Source organism: Photinus pyralis, unplaced genomic scaffold (genome assembly GCF_008802855.1).
Source record: "Photinus pyralis isolate 1611_PpyrPB1 unplaced genomic scaffold, Ppyr1.3 Ppyr1.4_LG6, whole genome shotgun sequence".
Lineage (NCBI taxonomy): Eukaryota > Metazoa > Arthropoda > Insecta > Coleoptera > Lampyridae > Photinus > Photinus pyralis.
This window is the reverse complement of record NW_022170663.1, coordinates 15,809,030-15,823,849: the sequence shown is the minus strand read 5'-3', so window position 1 is coordinate 15,823,849 and position 14,820 is coordinate 15,809,030.

Here is a 14,820-nt window from a genome sequence, read left to right as displayed (position 1 = left end):
TGTGTTTCCTATAGTGTAATGTACTGAATGTAGCTTGGTGAGCTTTTTGGGTGTCTAATTTCGTGCTTTCTTCCCAATTATCATACCAATAAAATAATAGAAGCAAATCGAGGGAGCTTTAATTTTGATGAGCCCGTCTTTTACAGAAACATTCCAAATAAACCCGTCTGAGGTCAAATTAACTTCGATAAATTAAAAATGAGGCCGTATTTGACAAGATACGAAAACAAACTGGAAAGCTCGCAAATACTAACGTTTAATTAAGAGACAGGCGAATGCTAATTTGAAGTACATGACTACCAACTTCGCAGGCTAGATGTGATGACTTAATGAAAGTGTAATTTCCATTCCGACGTTTGTCGAAGGCCAAATATATTCGATAGGGAAGCACTCATCAAAGCCATTACAAATTTTAACGCTCTTTAATCCCATATGTACGTTAAAATTTGGATGGGAATTTCGAAAGGGTTGAAATTTAGTTCGGTGTATAAGTTACATTTATTTTGGGATAATCCTTTTAGGATCTCTAAGCAACCTCACGTTAATAACACCTTGCCACACTGTAATATGCGGCTACGTAAACATTACACAGCTCCCACTCGTGAGGGATGTTTACGAGAAGGTATCATATAAATCTACCAGTTAATAACGTTAAAATTACAAAGTAGATAGCTATATGGTGTACCCACTTTACTTTTCTCTGTACTGGTTTACAAGCCACTAGCGACTGCAGTTTGTTGGGAAAATTTCAAATGAATTTATAGGCAGGAGTTCATCACTCATTCAAATATGGTGGTGATGTTGGCTTATAGGATTTCTCTACCTTTCTCATGTTGCCTGTGTAGTAAGACGAGCTTTTAGCTAAGTAACAGTCATTGTTATTACGTTAGATTCTACAATTATTCATAATGGCGCAAAGTGTCCCTTAGAGACTGGTGTACAATAAATTGCGCGTCAAAACGACAGTAAATTATCTTGAAATTCATTTGATCAATCATCCGTGTCAATGTCGGAAAGCAAACCTCTTAAAAAGGCGTGTACGGCCAATTACTGTGGGCGATTGAGTCCTTTCTTGAAAAAATGCGTCACTTTCGTCCTTAGTAAATGTAACCATCTTTGCTAAATTAGGCAGAAATAATCCTGTTACCTCCACAAGTGAAATAAATGAGACGAAGAGATCATACACCTGCCTACAGTACGCTAAACTGAGTGCAAATAAACAAAAAATCAGAATAAAATTATAAGCTGCTGATTTACAACTTTACGCCACACGAAATATAAAGATTGTTATCTCTATACGTGTTCCAAAATCCGATTTGTAGCTTAGATTGCGACATGCAAACTTTTTCAGGTATCAAGGGCGGTAGAGAGAAAATAAGAAATTCATGGTAATGTGACACCCTTGCGCCGCCAGAATGTGATATGATAGTGTGATAGGGGAAGATTTTGTATGAATAGGGCGTCCTGTTTTACCCGAAACGTACAGAAAAAACGACAGTTTCCGGATTGTAGCTTTTCGTTTCAATTTTAAAACCGCTTTTTTGTGTAATTAGAATAAGACGAAATGGAAGAGAACGACAACGTACGAAAATAATAACTTTTTGTGCGTAATTTTTAATTTTCCGGCGGTCGAATTCGAATGGTGCCGTTAGCCCTGTTTTAATCCTAGCAGCTTAATAATTGACAATTTAAATCCGTGAAGCGGAAATTATTTCTATTCTAAAGGTACCGACAAATTTTAACACAATTTGTTTGCTTATAAAACTTATAAAACTCATAATATGTACTAAATCCTTTACCATAATTCTAGTAAATGTTGGATAGTTTCGTTAACAGGATCACTTTAAGAAAAAAAAGGACTCGCAGATTATAAAAAGAAGAAGCAGATTTTCAAAACAAAAATTCCAAGATTAAAAGCACTATAAAGCTCTTCAAGAATCTTCTGCTTCTGGGAAATATTTCAAAGATATTTCACTATTTGATTCTGAAAATTAAGCTGTAATGGGAAATTTTCACGTGTACCGCTTCAGAGCGAACGTGAATGAAAGTAGGTCTGGCGATAACAACGCGTACGTTTTCGAAAAGTGAGCAGATGCGAGGTAGATGAAGAGATGCCGAATTGTAAGAGGGTTTTGGGCAGACGAGGTTAGACTTTTGTAGAGCCGACATACTACTACGTACCTACAATTATTTGCATGGGTTAAAAATAAGATTCAAAGACGGGTTAGCGAGCGATCACGTGCAGTGTTTGTGAGTGAATTTGATCGTTGAAAGTGACTTTTCGCGAGTGATCCGTAGCTTTTGCGTTGGGATTGAACTCTTAGCGTAATGCCAGCGTATTAACAAAATAAAAAAATCAGTTTAAACGGAAATTGCGTGTTTATGATAGAATGATTAGGGTATTTCACAAAATATTTGTTATCTCACTACGATATTCTGAGTCAAGAATTGTACCACCCAAAAATTCTATCGAAAAATTCCTATAAAATTTGGAATGGAACTTTGTAAGACCAGCTGTGAGAGCTGCGGGATTAATAGTGGGGTTTTTGGGAACTAGACAACTAATCGGCGCATTTACCCACAATAAGACCTAGATAATAAATTGGGTATAATTGATATGGACCAAGCTGAACATTGGCATTTTATTCCTGTGCATAACTTTGATCTTGAGTATTACTTTCTCGAGTTTGAAGCCGGTTTGGTCGGTTCGTAATACGTATGCATATTTTTGTTTTGCATGCATCACGGTGTCAGAAGCCTTCTGTTTCCACGTTTTTAATGGGATGATTTTTGTATAAAGTAGTGGTCGAATATTTCAAGGAATTTGCATATTGCAAAAATCGTATCCGTTTGAGGTAATTTTGATATTCCTAAGGAAATCGACCTATGAGCACAAACAAAGAACGTGTAAAGAAAAATGAAACTTGATCGTCTTTGCTTTAATTAGGAGAACTTTTCGAAAGAAATTTCCCATGCATGACGGTTTTGTTTGTCCGCCTGTCTGTCTGTTCCTCGTCTAACTGGAGAACGAAAAGAGCGAGCGATGTTAAACCTACGCCAATCGATTTTTGCAGTTCAAGGATCGGTGCTATTGAATTTGAGCGCGATTCCTGTTTCCGAATTCAAGCCGAGTTTAAAAAAAGATCCCGACTGAAAACAGTATGCAATTCTTCGTATCTTGTTAATATATTTAATCAACTAAAGTCATATGTGTATTTATTCGAATTGAATCGGACCAGAGCATTATATTTTGAATTTCAGGTTTTAATAGGAGATAAAGGGTCAAACTTCACCACAAGGTATGGGGTGTAAAAAAACATTTTGCTACTCAGCCTGATACCTGGCCTGATATGATCACATTGTAAACCCCAGGTACCTACTCATCTTTAACGAGCCTGAGCCGACCTTGACGAGGAAAAACTCCAAAGGCTGCTTGTTGGTGGGCACCTTTGTGTTTGTGTACATTCCTCCTCATAAATAAGAATAATTGAAAACCGAAAATATATCACCCGTTTTAGGATTGGTGCTAAAAAAGAAAATTTTATGAGGATTGTTGATATCCAACAAAGAAATTTTTCTGAGGATTCCAAGAATAGTGTATGGGAATTCCAAAAAATGTAAAACCAAAATTAGACCTCAAAGATATATTAGATTCACAGCAAGATACCTTCTAAAAGATTTTGAAAAGTTTCAATGGAAAAAATTACATTGGTTTAAAAATACGAACAAACGTATTCCAAAAAGGTATAAAAACTGTTTATTAATGATTGCAAGGATCATCCAGTATAACTCTAGATGGCTACATAAAAAGATACAAAATGTTCTCACATTTTGTGGAAGGTTAAGTGACTAAAAAGGATTGTAGAATGATTTGAAGGATTGAAAGGACTTTAGGAAGACTCTACAATAGTTTTTGCGAAAGATTCTGAGAAATAACTCCATGAAAGATTTCAAGATTCTAGAGAGGCTTTAGTAAATATTAAAAAAATTCAGACGTGCCATTGTCGAGTCTGCTTTACGTTTTTTTTTGCGTTTTCTCCTATAACATCCTTGCCGCTTTTTCCTCCTTCAAACTATTTTCACTTGAATTCCCTCTACTTTCCCTCCTTCCCACATTCCGCGCATCTTCTTTGGGCCTCCTTCTATTCGTCTTCTTCCTCTTTTATATTTTATAGAACTATTGTGTCCATTTAAGCCTTCAGGTGAGCGGATCTTTTTACACAACATTGCTCCCTTCTAGTTACGCCCTAATAACCTCCAACATTCTTTTGTAACCTCTGGTGTTCTTTTGCAACTAGTTATAAAGGATAGGTACACTAAACACCCCTCTTATGGGATCCATATGTGCTGTGCGGACCAACCTTCAAGGAGTCCTTCGACCACTCCCAACTAAAATCTGGAATTAATCCAAATAAATGTGTATTATTGGTTATTGGTCACAAACTTTAGAGTATCTCAATAGTGATTTCTATAATTGGGAGCGTTAGCATATTGTGATGATCCCTTGACGGCATTCATTGTTCATCTGATTCGTCAAACATTAGCGAATCGTCGGAGCGCAATTTTAATTTTTGGTTCGAAATTGATGGTGGGAATATTTATCATAATAGAAGCTGTTTTCGCATGACGACACTATTAAAAGTTCCACAAGGGCCGCGACTCGGTTCCCTACATCTTCTTTACTTTCCAATACATTGATTTCAATCTGTTTTCACCCCCTATTCCTTTACTTTTGATAACTCTCCTTCGTAATGTACGAGGTGGAGAAGTCGTGTTCGGGACGTTTACAATTACAAATAATACACAGCATCCATTAAATGTCGTGTTTTTCTTTTAACAAAAATTTAATTAAATTCTTTTGCGTCCGTGGACTTCTATCAGATCCGTGTTGGCATTTTTAATTTGTACAAAAGTCCATCTTCTTTGTAATTTTAATATGGTATCGTCGCAGTACGATGAATTAACAAATTACTAAGGAGTAGGTACACGCTTTGACGTCGCCGACAATAGTTTCGTTGAAATTCCAAGCGTAAACGGCGCCGTTTGAGCAATATCAATCAAACTCGGTTTCAAAATACTGGGAGCGAAAATGAAGTGCAAGCGCGCTTTTTCCGCGATATCAATCAGGATCAAGTTTAGTAAGCTCGAGGTGTGTACAAGGGAGCAGAAAAAAGTTAGATCTCTCATTCAAGTAAATTTTGCACGAAAGTATAGAGGTAATTTAATCCAGAGCAAAGCCGCAGTGTGAAACTCTAACATTGCGGTATTGACCCTCCGACCATACCACAGTTTCGGTCCGCTTGCAATGCCCCTAGGACTTCATCTCGTTAAAGTGGATTCAGATGGAATCATGGCGAACAGAATGTTGCAATTTATTGTTATGCTCTTTAAAATGTCAACAAAACGGTTTAACGCCGTTTGGTCGATGCCACCAATTTTCATTTTTGTAAAATACTTTGCGCATACTTGGCGGTCAACTTTTTTGCTACGGCGCTCGTGGCATTTTAATTTAATAAACGCCAGCGAAATGTTTACCATTATTAAGGTTATTAAAACTCGTTCTTTGTTCTTTTTTGACGAGCAATCAATAATATGCTGCCATTCATACAGAACAAAAGCCATCTCTCATTCGGGTACGGCAACATCATTTAATAAAATCGAGAGCTTATTGACGCTACAATTTCCGCTCTTTGTCACAATATGCGCCTGTTAAATGAGCTGTTCGAAGACAAGATTTGCATAAATTGACGGATGTCCAATCACTTGATGCTCTTTGTTCGTCATTTATTACCGAAAGTAACCTTTCTCTTGAGAGGGCGGAATGCTGAAAAGGTAAATCGCTTTATGAAAAATAAACAAAGGGTAAAAGTTACCTCCTTTTGCCGTCTTCAAGTAAATGTAGTCAACGAACTCTAACAAGGGGTAAACACCCGGGGAAGTAATTGTACAGAATAGAGGAAGTCGTGAGAAAGTACCGGGAGGAATGGGGATGTTTGGGAAGTACAGGAAAGTAAGGGGAAGTTCGGCGAAGTACGCGGAAGTATTGAGGAACTGAACTGGTCATAAAATGCGAAATGTCACAGAGGGTGACCAAAGAGGTAAAATCCCGTGAACACAGAATCACATAAACTGTATACTACTTGCTAACTTAAAAGGAGAAAAAATAAAGTGGAATTTCCAGCACGTTCCAGGATACTTCCAGTCTATTTATCCATCCTGTATATCTTGAACTAAATACAATTAAACCATACTGTACAATCATGTTTTACACTAAGGAAATGAATAAATGTTTATCACCAAAAATGTAAATTAACCGCAATTTTTAACTTATCACCTGTAAGATATGTAAGCGCCCGTATCCACAAAAAGTGACTTTTCGTAGTTAATGTGTGATTTGACCGTAACTACACTAGGTAAGAGTTTTTTAAACTCACTCACAATAAAATTGTTCTTAAGGCGTCTTTATCACTGTATTGTATTTCACTCATTTCACAACGTTACATCATATAACACTTTATAACATCAGCATTTAACGTTAAATGAACGTTTAAAACAAACTCCAGTGCGATGTAACTCTCGTATGCTATATAAACGCGGTACGAAGTTGTTTATTAAACAATACTAAATTACTTTTATATGATCCTTATACATTAATGGCCGGCATTATAAGTATAAAGTCATACTTAGCTATGTTTTTATTTATTTATTCACTTATTTATTATCCCTCTTGTTCTAGGCCCTCAACAGACTTACGCCCAATTACAGAGTAACCCGCATAATGCTTTTTTTAGAGATGCCCCTGCAGAAGGTCTTATGTTGTTTTATACTACTCCGGTAATTACCTTACAAATTAGGAAAACTGCAGGAAAACCTAATTCGGAGTAGCCGGCTCGAAACTGATCTAAGGAAATTCCCATATTTGCACAGATGAAAAATTCCTACCTCAGCCCAGATTCGAACACCCAACCTCCGGTTTTGAAGCCCAACGCTGCCTTAACACCGTTAGCTGACAACAAAGTTAAGCCTGGCTTTATAATACCGGTCGTCAATGTACAAGGATAACACAAACGTAATTTATATAGTATTGTTAAACAAACATTTTTGTACTTTGATGCTGAAGTACGCAATGTAAAAAAAATTCAAATTCAAAATCATTCACAATTATTTACAAGAAATTTAATGTACAAAAAATACTCATTAACATCAATCACTTCACAAAAATTGTTAAAACTGTCCCACCATTATGCACACGTATTTTAATACCATCGAAAACTCATTCTAACATTAATGGTGCAATAAATGTTCATTAGTTCCTCTTCGATTGCATTTTGAAGTTCCTCAATGAAGGGGATTTTCGTAAAATATTGTTGAAAAAAAAACTCTAACGGGTTTAGATCTAGAGAATGTGGTGACCTCTGCTAATTAATAAATGATCGTTTAACTGTTGCATTTATGAATGGCAAATACCCTGTAGGAGAATTATGTTGCATATCAGGAAATTCTTGACCGAATTGCTGGTGGCAGGACTGAATCGAATACGTCCATGTACCATCCTCTAGACGGGTTGAGATAATGTTTGAACGCGTCATATTTTGGTGTAAAAGACATTGTGGAAGATGCTAAAAAAGTAAGGTTATACATAAAATAATTTATTTTTCATTTGCCTATTATATGCCAATTATATCTGTCATATGAGATATATAAAGCAGTCTATGACGCCCGAGGGCATAATGAGATGACAATCCATTATCCTCTCATTATGCCCTAAAACTGCCTGTCAAATATATTGATGGAGTTATGTAATAAAAAAAGATGCTACTTGATTCGTATGAAGCACTAACAATAATAATCATTACATTTGTATATTGGAAATGCATTATTTGAAACCAGGTTTGAAACGATGAAAAATAAAATGTTGTATGCACCTCAGGCATTACTCGATATTTAACCCTCGGGCGACTTACAATCCCTCGGGCTAGAGGTCCTCGGGCTCTGTCGCCCTCGGCATAAATATCGCCTTAATGCCCTTGATACATAAATAACTATTATAATGAGGAAGAGTCCGAATTTAATTTAAAATGTGCGTTATCAACCCTTACTAATTGGTTTAATTCAAACAGACATTTAATCAATTTGGAAGAAAACAAAATAGGGGTTCCAATATTTCTCCACTGAATTACCAGTCACTTCCATTAGAAACGTGCCATTGTTGTACCTTTTTAGCGCATTTCCACAAAAATAAAAAAAAATGCGCTATTGTGGCCACTTTGTCCGTCCGTCCGTCCGTCCGTTAACTTTGCGACGCTACTAGTTCTTTATCTTAAGAGCTATTGTTCTACTTTTTTCGCTATTTGGTTCGTTATGGTGTCGAGTCTTGTACCAAGGAAGGAATTTTTTCTGTACCGCTTACAAAAAAAGTTATTGTAAAAAAAAACAAAAAACCGTTTTTTACATGTTCCATAATTTTACACTTTTGCCGTTTATTAACGATCCTAGAGATCGTTTATAATTTTGCATTGCTATCTGTCGCCTGCCGGTTGGTCTCTCCGTCTGTTCCTTTGTCTGTCTGTCCATCTATCTGTCCGTGTGAACGATAACTTTGTTTAGAAATGTTCGATCGCTTTTACATCTCCGTTAGTTATGAACTGAATTGCATGAAATTCAATATGGGCATAGCTTTAGCCATATAATACGCAATGCCAAAAGTTGAATCGAATCGATTCAAAATTCACAGTGCCCTTTTCGCATCTCGACCATTTATAAACCGAATTGCAAACTTTTTTACTTATAAAAGTATTTGAATGAAATTTGATACATAGGCACTTGGAATAAAGGAAAATCAAACGCCAATTTCAAAATTTGGTTTTGCGCATGCGCAGTGCCAACTTTTTTATTTATGGAAGAATTTAAATGAAATTTGATACATAGGCACTTGGAAAAGGAAAATCTAGCGCCAGTTTCAAAATTTTATTTTGCGCATGCGCAGTGCCAACTTTTTTTATCTATGGAAGCATTTAAGTGAAATTTGATACTTAGGCACTTGGAACAAAGGAAAATCTAACATTAGTTTTAAAATTTAGGTTTGCGCATGCGCAGTTCCAACTTTCTTATTTAGAAAAGCATTGAAATGAAATTCTTCTCATAAACTGAAATTGAAGTAGCACGTCAACAATGGATTGCCCATGTGCAACGCTATCTTTCATATTTGTGGCCGGATTTTTACGATTTTAACAGAAGTTGCATCTTACAAATGGGAAATGAATGCAAGTGGAAATGCGCTTTATGTAAATCGTTTACGATTACTTTTTAACTTGTTAGGAGTTATTATAGATACATAACTAACTGTACAGATCACATTGACCAAAGGTCAAAATAGCATTCAACAATCTCGCTGTATTTTTGTGCCCTTTTGCAAATCGGCTTTTCTACATATATTAATAATAATAATAATAATTTATTAACGCTACAAGGCATTTTGCATACAAATTAAAATTATAGTGATACACAATAAAATACACAACATAAATCAATAAAACGAAGGACAAGATCGACGTGTAGGAGAGATAGCGAAAAACTTGTTTATTGGATCAACAGTGAATTCCCAGTACGTTTGAAGGCGGCTAGTGGCAGTCCGAAGAAATCGATTTTCAGATGTAAGCTGTTGATCAGGTCAACCATGCGGTTTAAAGGGCTGTTTTGGAAGTATAGCGTTCGGCATTGTCGTGCATGTAGAAGTCGAGCCGAACGAACAAATCGGTACGTTTAAATTAATAGTGGATAAAATATCCGGACAGTTTAGGTGACCATTTAGTAGTTTGAAACCAAAACATGCGGTAAGTAAATTTCTCCTCTGTTTAAGAGTCAGTATTCCCAAGTAAAGTCGGACATTTTCAGTGCGATCCAAAATGATTCCATGAAGAAGGAATTTGTACTTTATAAGGCGAAGAAAATTGTTCTGTATCTTTTCCAACCGATTGACGTGAGTTAAGTAGTATGGTGACCAGATCGTGCAGCAATAGTCCAGATGCGACCTAACCAGGGAGAAGTATAAAGTCCTCAGTGCGGTTATGTTGAAGAAATCCTTACATTGGCGACGAATGAGCCCAACCATTTTGCTAGCCTTCGAAATAACATGATCGTAGTGATGCTGGAAATTCAATTTTGTGTCAAGTACTACCCCCAGGTCCTTGATGATGCCCATATGTTGAAGTTCTTGACCACAAAGATGGTAGAGCGGAACAGAAGGCGATGATTTCTTCGAAAAACAAATTGAACAACATTTGGTTAAGTTCAGTTGCAAATCATTATCTAATACCCATATTTCAAGTTGTACCAAATCTTGTTGAAGGATCAGCACATCCAGGGTGTTCTCGATAGGTCTGTAGTCGAGCTTAAGATCGTCAGCAAAAAGGGCATGATTTGAGGAGAATATCGAAGATATGTCGTTGACGTATGCCAGGAACAAAGGCGGGCCGAAATGTGTCCCTTGCGGAACTCCAGATTTGATGTCAATGGGATCCGACAAAGTGTCATCGATTTGGACTCGTGCTTTACGACCAGCTAAGTAGCTTTCCAACCATTTCACTGCTTGGTTACCTAGACCGTACTTTTTTAGCTTGAATATCAGCAATTTGTGGTTAACCCGGTCAAATGCTTTGGAAAAATCTGTGTAGATCGAGTGCACTTCAATACCTTGATCAAGAGAACCAAAAATCCGGTTCAAGTATAGAAACAGGTTTGTTTCCACGGATCTTCCTTTTGTAAAACCATGTTGATTAACCGATAACACTTGCGAGAAGGCCTGGGTGAACTGCCGGACAACTATGGATTCGAAAAGTTTCGGTATAGCCGACTGGATGGATATTGGTCTGTAGTTATTGTAATCGGGCTTGATTCCATTCTTGAAAATCGGTGTAATTTTCAAATTCTTCCAGGCACTCGGAAAAACACTTTTCTCCAACGAAGATGAAAATAAAAGGAACAATGGTCGGAATATTGATTGAGCACAGTTCTTGAGAAATTTTGGTGGAATTTCATCCGGTCCTGTGCTTCCAAATTCATCAATAGCTGATAGACCGCCAAAAACCTCCTCAGCCGTTATTTTGAACTGAGCGAGCGCGATTTCACTGGTCGTGGAGAACGAATTTTCGTGAATGCGGCCCTCCACGAAAGCTGTAGAAAAGTGTTTGGCAAAATGATTGGCAATTTCACGACGGTCAGATGTGGACTCATCATCTTTTATCATCAAAGGAGGGAATTCGAAAGTAAGGTGCGATACGGCTATAGGGAAAAGCCACTAACCATCAAATTTCTAGAATTTTTAAAATGCAAAGAAGAGCATTAGGCTAATGTTTTCGCTACAACGAACGGAGCCTTATTTTGAAAAAGATTCATATTGGAAATGTATTATATTTATTACAATGTTTAGGTTTATTATTCAAAACCCAAAAGTTATTATCATTATATTCCGATAACTATCTCATACAATACGAGAATTTTGTATAATAAGATCAAAAAGTAAAGTGCATAACTCATCATACCCGCAGATCGGTGTGGGATTTTATCTTTCCGGCTTATATGAAGTGCATTACAATGTAGGTCCCACTTAAAACACAAAAAAAACAAATGGTACTATACTCACTGGACGATTTCTTTGAGAATACAAGAAATTACCGGTCATGTCTTTTTAAAAATACATACACAAGGTGTTCCTAAATATTATGTACTTACAATCCTTTGATTTATTTATGACTAAACGCTCATATAAACATAGCTGCGCAAAACCTTTTATAAGCATATACAAACACAAGACACCTACAATTCAAATTCGAACTGCCAAAGCTAATAAAACAAAAATAATCTAAATATGGTTTAGGTCTATTGGACCATTTTCAATTAACCAATGTGGAAAGCCTTTCAGCGTAACTTATAATCCAAATGTGAGTGAAATGCCTCAAAAACTGCAGGAGATATAAACAAAAAACTTAAAAAAATCGTGAAATTGTAACACCCTTTGATATAAATCACCCTGTATAACAATTGCAATTTCCTTGAAAATATTTTTAGGTTGTAGCCTCAAGGGTCCTTCAAGATTCCCCGACAATGAATTTTAAATATGGGCGTAAATAAACCCCCAACCTTTCACCCACACACTAATGGCCCACCCTGTAAAAGAAAAATTAAAGACTACTTATAGGGTAATTTTGGGAAAGTATACAGGGGAAGTTCGGAGGAAGTACTAGGGAGGTATAAGAAAATACTGGGAAGTACAAGGAAGTGCTGGGAAATAAGGGGAAGTATGAAGAAGTAAAGGGAAGTACAGGAAAGTATGGGGAAGTTAAGAGGAGGTACTTAAGGGTTACCCCCGAAGACGAAGTATTGTACAAATTTTTGATCTGGTCTTGACCTCGAATGAACAAGAAAAACTCTCTACACTATGAATGCTAGCGCCTGGTTAACCCGTGGCAAAGCTGAAGATGCTTGCCAAAGTAAATGGAAAGATGATGTACTAAAACAAGTAAAAAAAGATTAAATCGATATCGAGGAAAAAAGGTTATGCTACTTCATAGCATCATTTCGCGCAACGGATTCGGTGTTTGTAAAAACATCTTGATGAAATAGTGAACACTCTACAATTTAAAGTAATAAGAGGTAAGGGCATAGAAACAATCAATAGACAAAACTCAAAAATTTACATTTACAACACAAGTTTTTATAAAAGAAAATTATATAAACACTGCGGCCCCACTTCATGATGCCGTAACTAAGCTATGTGGTTCGCAAACGGTGTCATGGACAACGTCGTTGGAGCAAGCTCGTAAGAGAGCCGTTTCCAGAACTACGCTTCTGTTTCATCCAGTTCAAGACGCCCCTCTCGGACTGTGACGTTTATTCAAGACTCTTAAGTAAACCCAATATCAACCATAAAACATTACATGGCGATCCTGCCATTACAGGATTACCACCGACCATTGGCAACAATTCGAATCTACCCTCTTTAAAGTTCTGCACATGTGCTCTGTATTTGAGTGATGTATGATTGAACGCACCCACGAAATCAACCTGGGTACAAGCTCTTCCAGTGGTTCTTCTTGGAATCAAGGGTTGCGTCCATACGTCCTCCGCGGAACTGGTGTATACAAATCCCTACTCGCCAGTGACGTAACAGTTTTTACCGATAGCCTTCGAAAAATTGTCACGTATTCCCCAACATCAGACGATACGATTCGCGGCGCTGTGGAACCTCCATACACCGGCCCTCATCTCATGCTTAGCTCCTCAAAAAAAAAAAACGTTCACGCTGCGGATCGATTGATCGCCACAAGCCCGTCTAACTCGTTGCAGATGCCTCCTCTCCAACGCTTCTAAAGTAATAGATTTACTCATTCCCCATGGGGGTGATGCGTCGGTCATAAGAAAACAGATAGCGACCGCTCAGAAGGGACCATGGCAACGGAAAAACAAAAGGAAAAGTTTGGAATCAATTTCAAAAGTCACACAAATGAAGGACATTTTTCGATTGGCAGTCAGATGAAATTAATACGTTAACATTTCGACGACCTTAATGTGGCATTTTTTTGACCCACAAGACTATCATAATATATGAACGAATCGTATTTTCCGTTCTTGAAATGTTTATCGTACTGATCGTGCTATCGTAGTACACGGGATATCGATCATTATTTACACACCGCAATTTTTATTTGGTGTTTAATTATCAACAATTTGCATTTCTACTTGTTAATTATACATTGTTGCTGCCTTAAATACTCTTAATTACTTTTTATCGCAAAAATTATTCGCAGCTCAGGGACGATCATAGGGCGGTAGGAATAGTTATTTACCTAACAAGTTCGGTAAGTTAATTTTCCCGCATGAGCACTTTGTTTGCAGCACGACCGTAGGGAGTGCTGCATTTAGTGCGAATGCGGGAAAATTCTTTCCGAAAGAGTTAGGTACAATATTTTTTGTAACGAATTGCGTAAAAAAAGGTCAAAATTAATAAAGTTTTGTAAATTAGCTTTTTTTTAATCATGAGTTGGTAACACAATCATATGTTTGGTTGGTAACATAATTTTGTAACTACCCACTTTTAATAATGCACTGGTCACATTTAAAACTTCCACATCTTTGGTTAATACATATTTTGCCTTTGCAATGAGTGCTACTACTGGTCACGGCATTGCATCGTTTGCACTGAATATCTTGAGTTGCGTAAATACACTCGTTACATTTAAAATCCTTGGAAGCTTTGTGTGTGTTAATATGTGCTTTCTTAAACTGCATATGCGAATAGTTGCAGAATATCACTGGTCACATTTTAAGACGTTTTAACAATAAATTTTACTTTTTCTTGAGTTCCAATTCTGAAAAATAATTTGATTGCGTTATGAGTTCTTGTTTATATATTTACGTAAAACTTAGTGTACGTCTGTTTCCGATTAACCGCACTAAATACCCTCAACCAACGGTTTAATTGATTTTACAGCAGATGACAGTTAACCATGACATGACGTTCGTTGACTTCAATAAGTACTACCAACCGAAGAACGCGCATAACCCCTTCTCTCCAGCGGAAACTAAAAAACACCGCGATGCGGGAAAGTCGTTTTCCCGTGCATCGAGGATGCTTGGAAACATTATCTTTCCATGCAATGAGTACAAAATAGTTATTTTTATTATGAGTACATTTCAATGCACAAGTAATATACACTGTACAGTGATCATAAATAGTCACAAAGTTTGCGTTTCTCTTTAGATATTTGCTGAGCAACCACAACAAACACGTGAGAGATTGGAACTAACGGGCCTAGGGCCATT